The following is a 12,351-nucleotide window of genomic DNA, read 5'->3' on the forward strand; positions in this document are numbered from 1 at the left end:
GTAATTTGTATTAAGGAACAAAATCCTCTTAATGCTAAAGACTGTAGTTGTCATTTTTTGTCACGGTTCTTTATCTAAATTCAGGGGATAACTAGCTTCACCTTTTAAATGTGCAAGAATGAGGGCTTAAGAAGGAAAAATAGCACAAGCAACAAACTGCAATTTTAAGCCCTCTTCTTATTGTGTTTTTAGTCATGAGTTGTGTTTCAAGGTGTTTCAATGGCATTGAAAGGTGGCTGATACCTGCTGAAATGATGATACTGATATTGTAGTTATTACATTGAGTTATTACATATTGAGTTACAACATTACTGAAACCCTTTCCTACAAATCCCCAACTGCAGTACACACCGATAACTTCCCCCTGCTTATTACATTGTTAATGTCTGGCAAATGATATTATGAAATGATGAGTATATACCCTAGAAATCAACTTGCAAATAAAGTTGCAAATCAACAATATTTTCATTTTTCAAGAATTAATGGCAGCCACTGTGCACAAGGCATAATTAGCCTGCAGTCTAGCTTGTCAAAATTTACTTGTCTAAATGTATTGTTTTTATGGGTGTTGATTAATGTATAGAATATAAAGATGGTATAGTAATGCTTTAAAATCAAGGATGAAACTACTGTTTACAATAATGTGAAATATCACATGTAGTGTCTTGGCAAGGATTTTTCCACTTGGTGGCGCTACCTGGTTGTTGTGAAGATTGATTCCTGAGAGTGCAGATGAGAGAGTGGGTAAAAATTTAAAGCCTACATCTTTGTCCCGGTGACTGTCTCTGCTGGGTGTGAACAGAGGCTATGTTACTCAGGCATGGACAAACCTTTAGTATTACCATGACAACGAGAATTCTTTCCTGAAAGAGGGCATCATTTTCACCTCAAGTATTCCCCCTAAAACATAGAGGTCTGTTGACTATACAAACATTTGGCTGAGCTTGCACTGTGGCTGGCTGCACAAAATGCTCCCCTTCCAACATTTTCCTGGATCAACTTAATGTCAAACACTGAGCTAACTTTACCACACTCTGAAGACACTTTTTTTTTTTTTTTTTAGTTTACAGTCCAAATAGATAGCAGCATAAACATATGCTGGCAGCATTAGAAATGTATTTCCAGCTCTCAGAATAATATTGGGCTATGCCCCACCCATCTCCCCTGTGTTTTAATGTACTATCGTGAAGCCTCTGAGCCTGTAATGTAAAAGCTACCACTACCATCATGAGTTCTCTCATGAAATCTTACTGTATGTATTCTGCCATTTATTTTCTGAAGTAAGCACTGTGGCCAGGGGTGGGGCACTTGTGTGTGTAGCGGAGCTGAAGTGATTAGCTGGTGTGAGTCCTACGTAAAGCCTTAGGCAGCGGGTAGCAGGTAGCCGAGCGGTTGCTCGTGTGAGTCCTGCGTAAAGCCTTAGACAGAGGGTAGCAGGTAGCCGAGCGGTTGCAGTGGCTACATCACTTCCCCGAGACCTGGTTAAGTAGCGTTGTTGCCGACGGGCTAACGGCAATTTGCCTTTAGCTCATGTGGTAACGACGCTGGTCTTAGGGGGTTGGCAGTGAGCGGTGAGAACTTTGGTTTGAAACTCGCTTGCTCGCTGACTCCTGTTAACATCTATACACAACGCAGTGTTGATACCACACGTTACATGTGCAGTCAAATCAAAATCATATTCAGTAGCTTACAATTATTAAAATGTTGTAACCCAAACCTCTCCTTTTTGAAACACAGTGCACTCAGAGAATGAAGTTCTGTCCAAAAATTTAAATAAATAAATGACAATATGGAACAGGAGTTTAACACATGAGCACAATGTAGTCTGGCTATGTAAAAAAACACCATATACAGCGAATAAAGTTCGTACAAGTAAACAAATAGGAAAGTAAGAAAGATCTATTCAATAGCTCAACAAAACGAACAGTGTTTTTTCGAGGGCACTTACGCAAAAATAAGTCCTTCCTGTCTAAATGAGTAAGTAAATAAATCAATCCTCCATTTGAGCTGGAGCTCTTAGAAAACATTAATTCCTTTTGTGTATATGTCATTCATTCAAAATGAGATTTTAACCCAGGTTATAAATAGCAGTGCATTCAGAACCTGACATCCAGAAACGCTGAACCCTACCCAATGCAAATCCAAGTGCTATAACACAAATTATCGACCTGAACTGGCCCGTACCAGACATGTTTTGTCAAGTCCTGCTGGGTTCAAGTCAGGTTTCAGGCCTTTCCTGCTGACACAGGCCGTTAGGGTGCTTGTTTGGAAGAGGTGTGATGACAGAGGTCAGCCTGAGCCTCAGATGTGAGAAGCCGAGCTATTGGAATTGCTATTCATCAAGCTGGTGGTGATGGACCTGTCTGTCAGCACTAACATGATGAATGGTATTGGCTAACTAGGACCTTCCCCCTAGCATTCCTTCTACACAGGTGGAACAACAGGTCGTATTTCAAGTGTAGTTTGTATGGCTGCATTTTGCAATTATGGGGTGAAATTCAAAAATCATATTAAGTAACCTTTTATAATAATAATAATGATGATAACAAAAACTGCACAAACACAAATCTATCTATCTGTCTATCTATCTATCTATGTATCTATACATATAATTTGGCATCAAAAACAACATCTTTTGTGACCTAAAAGTAATGTGCTGGATCAAAAAGAGGGAAATACTTTTCACTGTGTGCAACAACATTATAGCAGAAATGCTCTGACACAATTTTGTTGTCAAAGCTAAAACATAATTGAAAAGGCATCAGTCTTCAGTCTGATGAAGATTAGAGCCAATGGATTTAAATGTCATTGGTTTAATAATTTCTTTCTAAGGATTGTTCATTGACCTTTACACGATAAAATTAGATAAATGAGAAACAAATTGAAAATAAGATGTTTATATCATCCCATGGATTTCAAATGTCAAACAGATTGGTATGGACTGAATCCATACATACTACTCTCTTTGCGCAAAAGAGACCTCAAAACACCCCCTTAATATCAATTCAAGGAGAAATGCAGGGATTCTTTGATCTCAAGAACAAGTGCTTGATTTTGCAGTGGCAATGGTATTGCATCATCAAGAACAGCATGCTGAAATGCGTCCATTTAAAGGGACAAACACAATTAAGTTTTCTCATGGATGTCCCTATATGGCCTGAGGATAGAGACACCGGTTTAGTAAACAGGAAATGCTTTATGCCTTTTGTTGTTATTTATCATTGGGGACAGGGACATGTTCCAGTAAGATGACTTGGCACAGTTCATTGCTGGCACGTTAATCAGTCTTGTATACCTGCAGATCTCTTCCTGACAGTAATAAAGGGACTGATGCCTTTGAGAGTGACCCAGCCTCACCATATTGGGGGGGGGGGGGGATAAGCCCACAAGAATAAAAATCACATCACCAGATGAGGGTTGTTACTCTCATGAAAAAATGAAAAGCTACCCATTGGATAAAAATACCAAAGCGATCGTGTATGGCACACAAATATGCAAAAAATAAAAAGGAATGCATTAAACTTTTGCCATTTCATCAATGCCACAGACTGGCTCATTTGTCAAGTGTTTGAAATTGGAGCTCCCATAAACTTTATTAAAACTATTTTTGGGGCTTACTGAGCAAACCTTTTGAATGAACTCATTATTAAAATGTGTTAGAGTTTAAAGGCATTCATATCATGTGATTTCCAAATGAGATAAAATGGCTGCATTTTGAAATCAGCAAGTATGCCAAATCATTACATTTCCTGCTGCAGGCTCTGAGCAGAGAACGCTTGTTGCATTCTGCCGGAATGCCCTATTAGAAATTCAAATTTATTTCCTTTCTGTGGTTGCCCAGGGCCGCAGTCTTCAGCAGTCTTTATCAAACGTTCTATTTGCCTCTCACTTTTTTCCTTCCCTGAGTGACAACATGACTTCTCATTCATTTATACAGCTGCTCAAATATTTGATTAGGGGATGGCCCAAAAGGAATCTTTGACTCGTCTGTCAATCACGAGGATGGTATCAATGTCAGAAATGTAGCTGCTGCTTTCCGGGTTGGCCACAAGATGGCCACATAACTTCCTGTGTTGTCTATGTTACTGTGTTTAGTTACTGTGTTTCACCTGTGTTGATTTGTGATTGCATTCTCTGTTATTGAAGCCCTGCCCTTTAATCATGTCTTTGCTCAGTCTTGAATTTCCACAGCGTGTGTGTGTGTGTGTGTGTGTGTGTGTATGTGTGTGTGTATGGGGTAGGCCTACACACAGGTATGTCAGGCTTCATGCCAATTGTACTTATCTCAAGCATATCTAATATCTCATCTTGGATCTTGGATGTGAACCCTCTAACAGGTGGAGCCACAATGAGCTGTCATTCATCCATTCATATGAACCTATGTAAAGACTTGCTGTCCACAGTAAAACAGTATGATTGGATCAAACTGGTAAGCCACTGATAACATAGGATAGCTTATTGTGACCAAGCAGTGCCAGGAATACATTAACATTTTTCTTGTGTTTTCTCACTTTCTTGAAAGCCTATTTTCAGTTCAGTAATATTCTGTCTTTTCACAGCTTCACTATCAGGTTTTAAGATGTTCAATCTCAAAATGAAACATTTTTGCCTGTAATAATCTTTGTAAATTTCTCTTCTGAAACTAGCCGTATTGTAAGATAACCAATTGGATAATGCATGCTGGTTAGCAGAACTAGTTAACACATTTGTGCTCACAGTGCTTGAAGGCACAGCAATTTCTTTTTTCTGCAGAAAGCAGCAACTGTACCAAGGGGAAATAATTTGGCTATCACTCATTCTTTAACATACGATGACAATATATCTCTCATTCCCCCTTATGCAAAAGTTTTGACTTCTATTCTATGAACAGACAAATATATGACCAAAGGTGAGACAGTATATGAGATGTGTTGCCCACTATCTTGTATATGTATGTGCATAAAGAAAGCTGGACAGTGTAAAGGCAAGGTCGATGGAGACTTGGCAGAGCTGGACATTTCACCCCAGGCAGACATAAAACCCTATGATATAACCTGTGAGTGTAAGTTTTAAAAGTTTGGATGCCTTTGACAATGTGTTCTAGGAGACTGGATCATGAATTGTTCAAAAAATGTTTTGTTTTGGCATTAGTTTTTAACAGGATCAGTACTTGTGTCCGTTCTGTTCTTTGACAGGTTGTTGGAAATAAGAAAGCTTGCCTGTGTCTACTCAAAAGCTGCTAGAAGGTGCTTATCTTACATGCTGTGTAGTCTGACCTCGGGGCAGGAAAACACATATACAAAGTTTTTTTAAAGAAGAACAAAAACATTTCCACTCTGCGTTTCATCAATTCTTAACACATGACATGAACTTTCCTGGGCATAGCCAAAAATGCCGTCCTTGGAGAGCTGGCTTTTGAAAAGCCGCAGGTTCCGCACAAAAAACGTCACTTGTACAACATGGTAACTCAGATAGTTCAGGTTAGGTCACAGAATCAATGACATTCATTTGGAAGGAGTGAAAAAAATCCCCTAATCCTCTGAGGTTGTTACACATTTTCAAGATAATTTCTGTCCCTTTCTGGTACACAGCGCCAGTGTGCTAACCACATGGTTAACCGAGCCTTGGCTGAAGTGACAGCATTCACGACGCTGTTGGGTTTGGTCCAAACCAAACAGACTCTGGCCTTTTAATCAAGACCTCCGTAGCACCGGCACACTCCTCTTCAGCGGGGATTCAGTTGCCTGGCATCAAACCGCTGCGAGTGGTTCTGCCCGTCGTTGGCCCCACCTCCGGACACAGGCACCCCATTCAGGACTCTGCTCACTGGGGTCTTTGTGCCACTTCAGGGACCCACTCCAAGGTCAAGAAAACAATCATTGTACTGCCCTCTCCCGCAAAGAGACAAACAAGACTCCGCTGGCCTCGCCGCTGACATGCTCCGTTCATGCCGGTCTTACAGCAGTCTGTGTCAATCAACCAGTTTCAATTACGTATCCTTCCTTGCATAAAAATCCTTCAATGTGAGCTGGACAGCTTCTTATTGTCAATACAAGAAATACTAATAAACAAAATAATTTACAAAATAACATGCTAGTGGTAATACTGTTTACCATGCATACGGCTGTGTGCTAAACAACTAAATAATGACGAGCCAAAAAAGACAAAAGAGTAAAGTAATAATACATAAATACAAATGACCAGCTGTTAAGATTTTTTTTAGATTTACTAGTGCTTTCCCAGTGTGCATTTTGCTGTAATGATACATTTCCAATTCTCAAGATTTTTATTATTTCATGGAAAGAGTCTGGACAGTAGATTTTGCCCCCAGATGCCTTTCAGTAGAGGAATACTTTCAGAAACTAAGGCCTTTTGGCTTTAGACTGCTCTTAAATGAAAGTAGATAGTGTAGATAGAGCAATACTCTGAAATGAATGCCTTTTGATAGAGTAATACTATCTTAAATTAAAGAGTACAGGCACACTCTCTGAAATTAAAGGCTTTTTGTATTTCCAGGATATGTAGAGGAACTGATTGTCATGTCCCACCGGTGTTTGCTGAGCAAACAGTTTTGCAAATGTAATTTTTTACATTTGCAGAATTTGAGTGTTGTGTATTGAATCAGGCACCTGCACTGTATTCTGTTTGCATCAAATGGAGCCAAGCGCAGGAGTCTTGTTTTGTTTTTTGGAGCAGATTTTCTGCATGGCATTTTCACAACACACAACACACATTTGACTGCTGGCTACCCTGCCTTTGAAAGGAGTGCCTCTGTGTGCACAGGGCAATTGTGTGGAGGAACACTAGGGGCAATTGTGTGGAGGAACACTAGAGGAGTCCACAAGTGAGCTGTTGTGCCACCACCACTTTGCTGTGGCTGAAACGAATGCCCTCCTCTGCCAAGGGGAGCGAGGAGCCCCATGTGCAGGTTCTGAAATGTACAATTAATGATGCGCTTTGCTTTTCTCCCAATCACATATTTATTTTTGGAGAGATGCTTTGTCTCTGTTACCAGCTCCTATGTCACATGTGTTGCCTTATCCGAGGTGCACCAGCTGTGCTGTCAACCTCTCATTTCAGGTGACTTCTTTCTCAAAGCAGAAAACGATTTTGAGATTGAAACATCCAAAAATGTGATAGTAACCATATGTGTGATGAGGTTGCTTTTGTGTCACAAATTCAAAGTAAGCCCAGACTGAGACCTGAAAGAAGATTTTTTTCCAAACAAAGTCTATTGTTTTCCAGTTCTGTTCAGTGACATAGAGAAGGGGGGGTGTTCTCATTCCTTTTCTAAATCATACATATTTGCAACATATATGTTACAGTATTTATCACAGTTACTTTGAAAAAACATCACTATAGATCATTTAAATAGATAATTAATAGATAATTTGAATGTTTCCACTCTTTGGGCTTCCAGCCACACTTTATTATCTTCATCATCTTTGTTTTCATATTTCTATGTAGAAAGCTACTTTACTACTAAACAACTGAATTTGCAATAATTGATAAAAGATAAAGAAAGCATTTACCATTGAAAGACCCTTAGGGGTCTCCAAAAGGGCTAGAATACCATTTTTAAAAGGTATCTGTTATACTGTCTTCCAAATAGCAGAGAATTTTTCTTCAACCTTAATACAAATGCATTGAACAACGTGTTTGAAATTACAAATGCCTTTATTGTTGAAAGTGTGTTGGTTCAAGGCATGAGATGTCACATGTCAAACCTCCACTGCAGGGACACTTTATCAAAGTGAAAATTGAGTCACAGCTTCACCTAATGGCTGATCAATGGGTTCTACCTTTTGCTGTACCATTAATCTGATGTGATGTGACATGTGCTGACTCCTGCTGAATGAGAAAGACAAGTACTTTCACAAAATGTTACCAAGCACAGGCGGAGCTCTTTGGAATAGGATAGAAGCTAATGTCACATAAAGGGTTTGGAATGGTGGATTAACTGTAAAGATTAAGATATGAACCCGGCCACTAAAATGACATGAGTATAATGAGTACCATTAAAAAGTGCCAAAAAATTTAATCAAATAGAACTGGTACAATCCTCTCTTGAAAATAAAGTAATGTCAAGGAAAACAATATATTCTGGAAGTGACTTGCACATCAATATTGTTTTTCTGGCACTGTGATATACACAAGCTTCTTTAATAATTGCGCAACACTGTTAATAGGTGTAAGTGAGCAGCCAATATAAAAGGACCTATTGAATGTACCTGTTGTCCCGTACCTATCACATGCATCCTTTTCATCATAATTACCCAAATACCAATTGTAATAAAACCTAACATTTATAATTTCGGTGTCATAAAGTGAGGGGAGACATAGTATTTCTGAAAAAAAAGGGGTTCACGTTGTCAAGCCTGGTCTTGAACACTCAGTCTCTGCTTCCTAATCTCCCTTATGTATTTATAAATGAAAGAATCCTAATCTCCCTTGTGTATTTACAACCCTGAGAGAAAGAAAAAAAACGTTCTAGTGTTAGTGTGAAATTCCCTTCCAACTCATTTCCACCTATGTCTACTTGTTTCACAAGACGTGCACTTCTTCAGGCAGGGGTTATTTAAGGGTATGTACTCTTAAGGTTCTCAAAATCCCGTTTCACCCCCACATCTGAGGCGGAACAAAAAAAAAAGCCTCTTATCAAGTGGCATTCACAGGACGTCAGATGCCCGTGGCGCCTCCCGTAGATGTCTCTACAGCAGGAAAAATCTGCAAAATTGATATGCCGGTTGTGAAAGGGCAGAAACCATGGCTCAGCAGAAGAAGGGGAAGAGCCAGTGATCCGGCATCAGGACGGACTCACCGCATGCATTCTTCATTCTATCTCTTCTGCTGTCCTTTCTGTGTCAACCGCATCAAATATGGATCATGGGGAGATTTTGGTCTCCTCATGCAGCCTCGGTTGTTCTGCTACGGTCTACTACGGTATGTGGCGGGTGTTGCAGAAGTAGCCTTCCAGGGCAGAGTCCAGACAGCACTTATGTGGGACCTGCACTTACCCGAAATGTAGCACTAGCACTAGCAGCTCATGGACAAAATCCCATTCTATCCAGCTTTAACAAGGCTCATCAACCAGTGAGCAGGAAACATAGTGGATCGAAGGCTTATCTTCTTAATGTTTGCATACTTTCATCAATATCATGCATCCCCTTTCTGTTCAATGGCTTGAGATATATAGTCGGCTGTGAGACAGTTATAATGTGCCAATGGGACCCAAAATAAAGGTGGAATCAGGGCCGGCCTTGGTATTGTTGGCGCCCCCGGAGAAGGAAGTTTGGCAATGAATAGGATTTCATTATTTTAAATAGTGTTGAAGATGAAACTGGGCCAAAGAGGATGGGGAGATTTGCAGTACAGATTTTTTTTCCATTTATTGAGATTCCCTTCTGCATCTCTAACCTCATTAATTTCCATTTTTGTATGATACTAAAAAAGATGTATAGGATTCTACCCTTCAGATATCTAACCCCTCCAGCCTAACACACTCACAGAAGAGTTTAGGATGAGAAGCTTATGTATTTTCATTTTACTCTATTATATTTATTTAGTATTTGGTGCAAAAATCTAATTTTATTCCTGCCTAGCATAAAATAATTCAGCAACTGGCCACTTGTCATTGGAACTGTTAATCTCAAGTGAATGGTATTCCTAATGATGTGGCACTCCACCCCGAAAGAGATTTCAAGTTATATCCTCAACAGTAGCCTACTTTATATTCTACGTCTAGAACAGGCTATGTGTCTCACTATAAGTTGTTCCATTTTAAAAATGAAGCATATGCTCTCCGAAGAAAATGTGAGAATATACCACTTATTCATTTTCTGCATGTTCACAATCATTTTTAAAACACACAATCACATAAAAAACAGCAAAAAATAAAATGTCTGCTTAGTATGCACACTGCTTTTATGCATTGTTTTATGCATTTTATGCTATGCATCATTTAACTTCATTACATTAAATCTTCTTATCTTTTGGATACTTAAAACCAGCAGATATGTTGCAGTGTAATTGCATGTCGTTGTTTTGTGAAAACTCTTTCGGAGGAAATGAAGTCTTTACATTGGGGTACATCTTTTTCAGCGCTGGAAAAGCAATCATCTGCCAGTTTCTGTCAAGTGGGGAATAAGCTGACAGGTGGACCTATTACTTGTTAAGAGCACAAGGACGGATAGTCATGATTCGTCCACGTGCCAGCAAAGCAGGACCACAAAGACCTGTAGGGGGCGACATAAACCTGTTCACCACTGCTGCAGGGGAAGCTTTACAGAGGCCATTTGTGATTTAACTGTTTGACAGTTTGTTTATAATTAGTTCAGTTTAATTAATAAGGTTTGTGTTCCTGAAGGGAACAGAATAATGACACTCTGGAGATTTTATAACACATCTTGTGTTCCTCTTTACTTGACTGATATTTAAATCAGTGAGTCATGAACAGAAGATTGGTGTCATGGCCTCACCCATGAACACAAATCAACAACACACTGCTTAACATATAAGTTCAACTGATCATAAACCTCTCTCTCTCTCATATATATATATATATATATATATATATATATATATATATATATATATATATATATTTATATACACACATACACTATATGGCCAAATGTATGTGGACACTCCTCTTAATTATTGAGTTCAGGTGTTTCATATTCGATTGTTAACAGGTGCATAAAATCAAGTCAGTTCGCAAAATTTCTGCCCCGCTAGATCTGCCCCGGTCAACTGTAAGTGCTGTTATTGTCAAGTGGAAGCATCTAGGAGCAACTTACAGAGCGGGGCCGCCAAGTGCTGAAGCGCGTCGCACGTACAAACCGCCTATCCTCTGTTGAATAACTCACTACAGAGTTCCAAACTGTCTCTGGCTGCAACATCCGCACAAGAACTTTGCATCAGGAGCTTCATGAAATGGGTGTGGAGGAACTCCAGTGGCCTGCACAGAGGCCTGACCTCAACCCCATTGAACACCTTTGGGTTGAATTAAAATGCTGATTGCGAGCCAGGCCTTCTCATCAGTGCCTGACCTCACAAATGCTCTTTTGGCTGAATGGGCACAAATTCCGACAGACACACTCCAAAATCTTGTGGAAAGCCTTCCCATAAGAGTGGAGGCTGTTATAGCTGTGGGGTGGGGGTGGGGGTGGGGGGAGCAATGTACAGTATATGTATATACTGTACATGAATACATATATATCACTAGTCTCAGTGACTTCTGGGGGGTTACACAACAAATGCAATGTTATCCAATCTCACTGCTTGCAATTCACATTGAAGTGATAGTGATTTGCATAAACATTTTCCCATTCACTGTGAAAATCCCAAGCAAGAAAGACCCGGGTAACAAGGTAAACACCCTTCCACCAACGAGAAAGGCATTCATGGTGTTTTCCATTTGAGGGCAGAGTACTTTTCTGGATTTCCCTAAGTCCTACTCTGGATATGGAGCAACTACCTCACGCTCCTGTGCATTGTGTCTCTCCTGAATTAAATGCTGTCCTCTCACTGCAAACTGTCTGCTGCCAATGAAAACAAATATTGCATATAAGGCATGAAAACAAATCAGGCAAATAATGCAAGTAATTACCTCATTGTATGCTCTAAAAGCCAGTTTCTGCCGCCCCAGCAAGGAGGATACACGAATCAAATGTTTTACGGCTGCCCTATTTTTCCTCAGCATTTCGTGCTGCTTTGCCGCTTGGAGATTCTGCCCAGGAGACTTAATTCAACACGTTCACTGATGTGCTCATTTCTCGAATTCTTATTCCTTCCTCAATCCCTGTCAAAACTAAGAAGTCATCAAATCCCATTCTTGACCATGTGATTACTAGGCCAGCAGTACATTCACTTACCAACCATGCTACCAGGAAGCGACCTTAACATTATCTTTTAATAGGACTAGAAGCACTGAAAGAGCTGATTTCTGCATCCTGTCTGCATCTGAGCCAATAACAAATAAATAAAAGGTTTTGGTACTCTTCACTTTCTTCATAGGTACTGGATTCAAACAGGTTACAAAAAATCTGATCCACAATGTTCTTCATTAGCAGTCATGTAGGCAATTTGCAAGATGAACTAAATTATCACTGTCTGCTGAAATTGCTAGTTAGCTAGCTAGAATTCAGGTGAAGCCAGCTGTTAAGTTAGCTAGCTAAATACACCTGTAAAAACAAAAATCAAACCTGACACAACATACACTAATTTGTTAATCTTCCAAATTAATAAGAATAAATTAATGATTTAAATTCCACTCTCCAGATAGATTATTCTCATGTATTCCCAATGATTGCCTCAAGTCACCATGTTGTGCAGTTTACAAATGAACAAAACTTTTCAGTGTACTGTAGC

Source organism: Megalops cyprinoides, chromosome 5 (genome assembly GCF_013368585.1).
Source record: "Megalops cyprinoides isolate fMegCyp1 chromosome 5, fMegCyp1.pri, whole genome shotgun sequence".
In the NCBI taxonomy this organism is placed as follows: Eukaryota; Metazoa; Chordata; class Actinopteri; order Elopiformes; family Megalopidae; genus Megalops; species Megalops cyprinoides.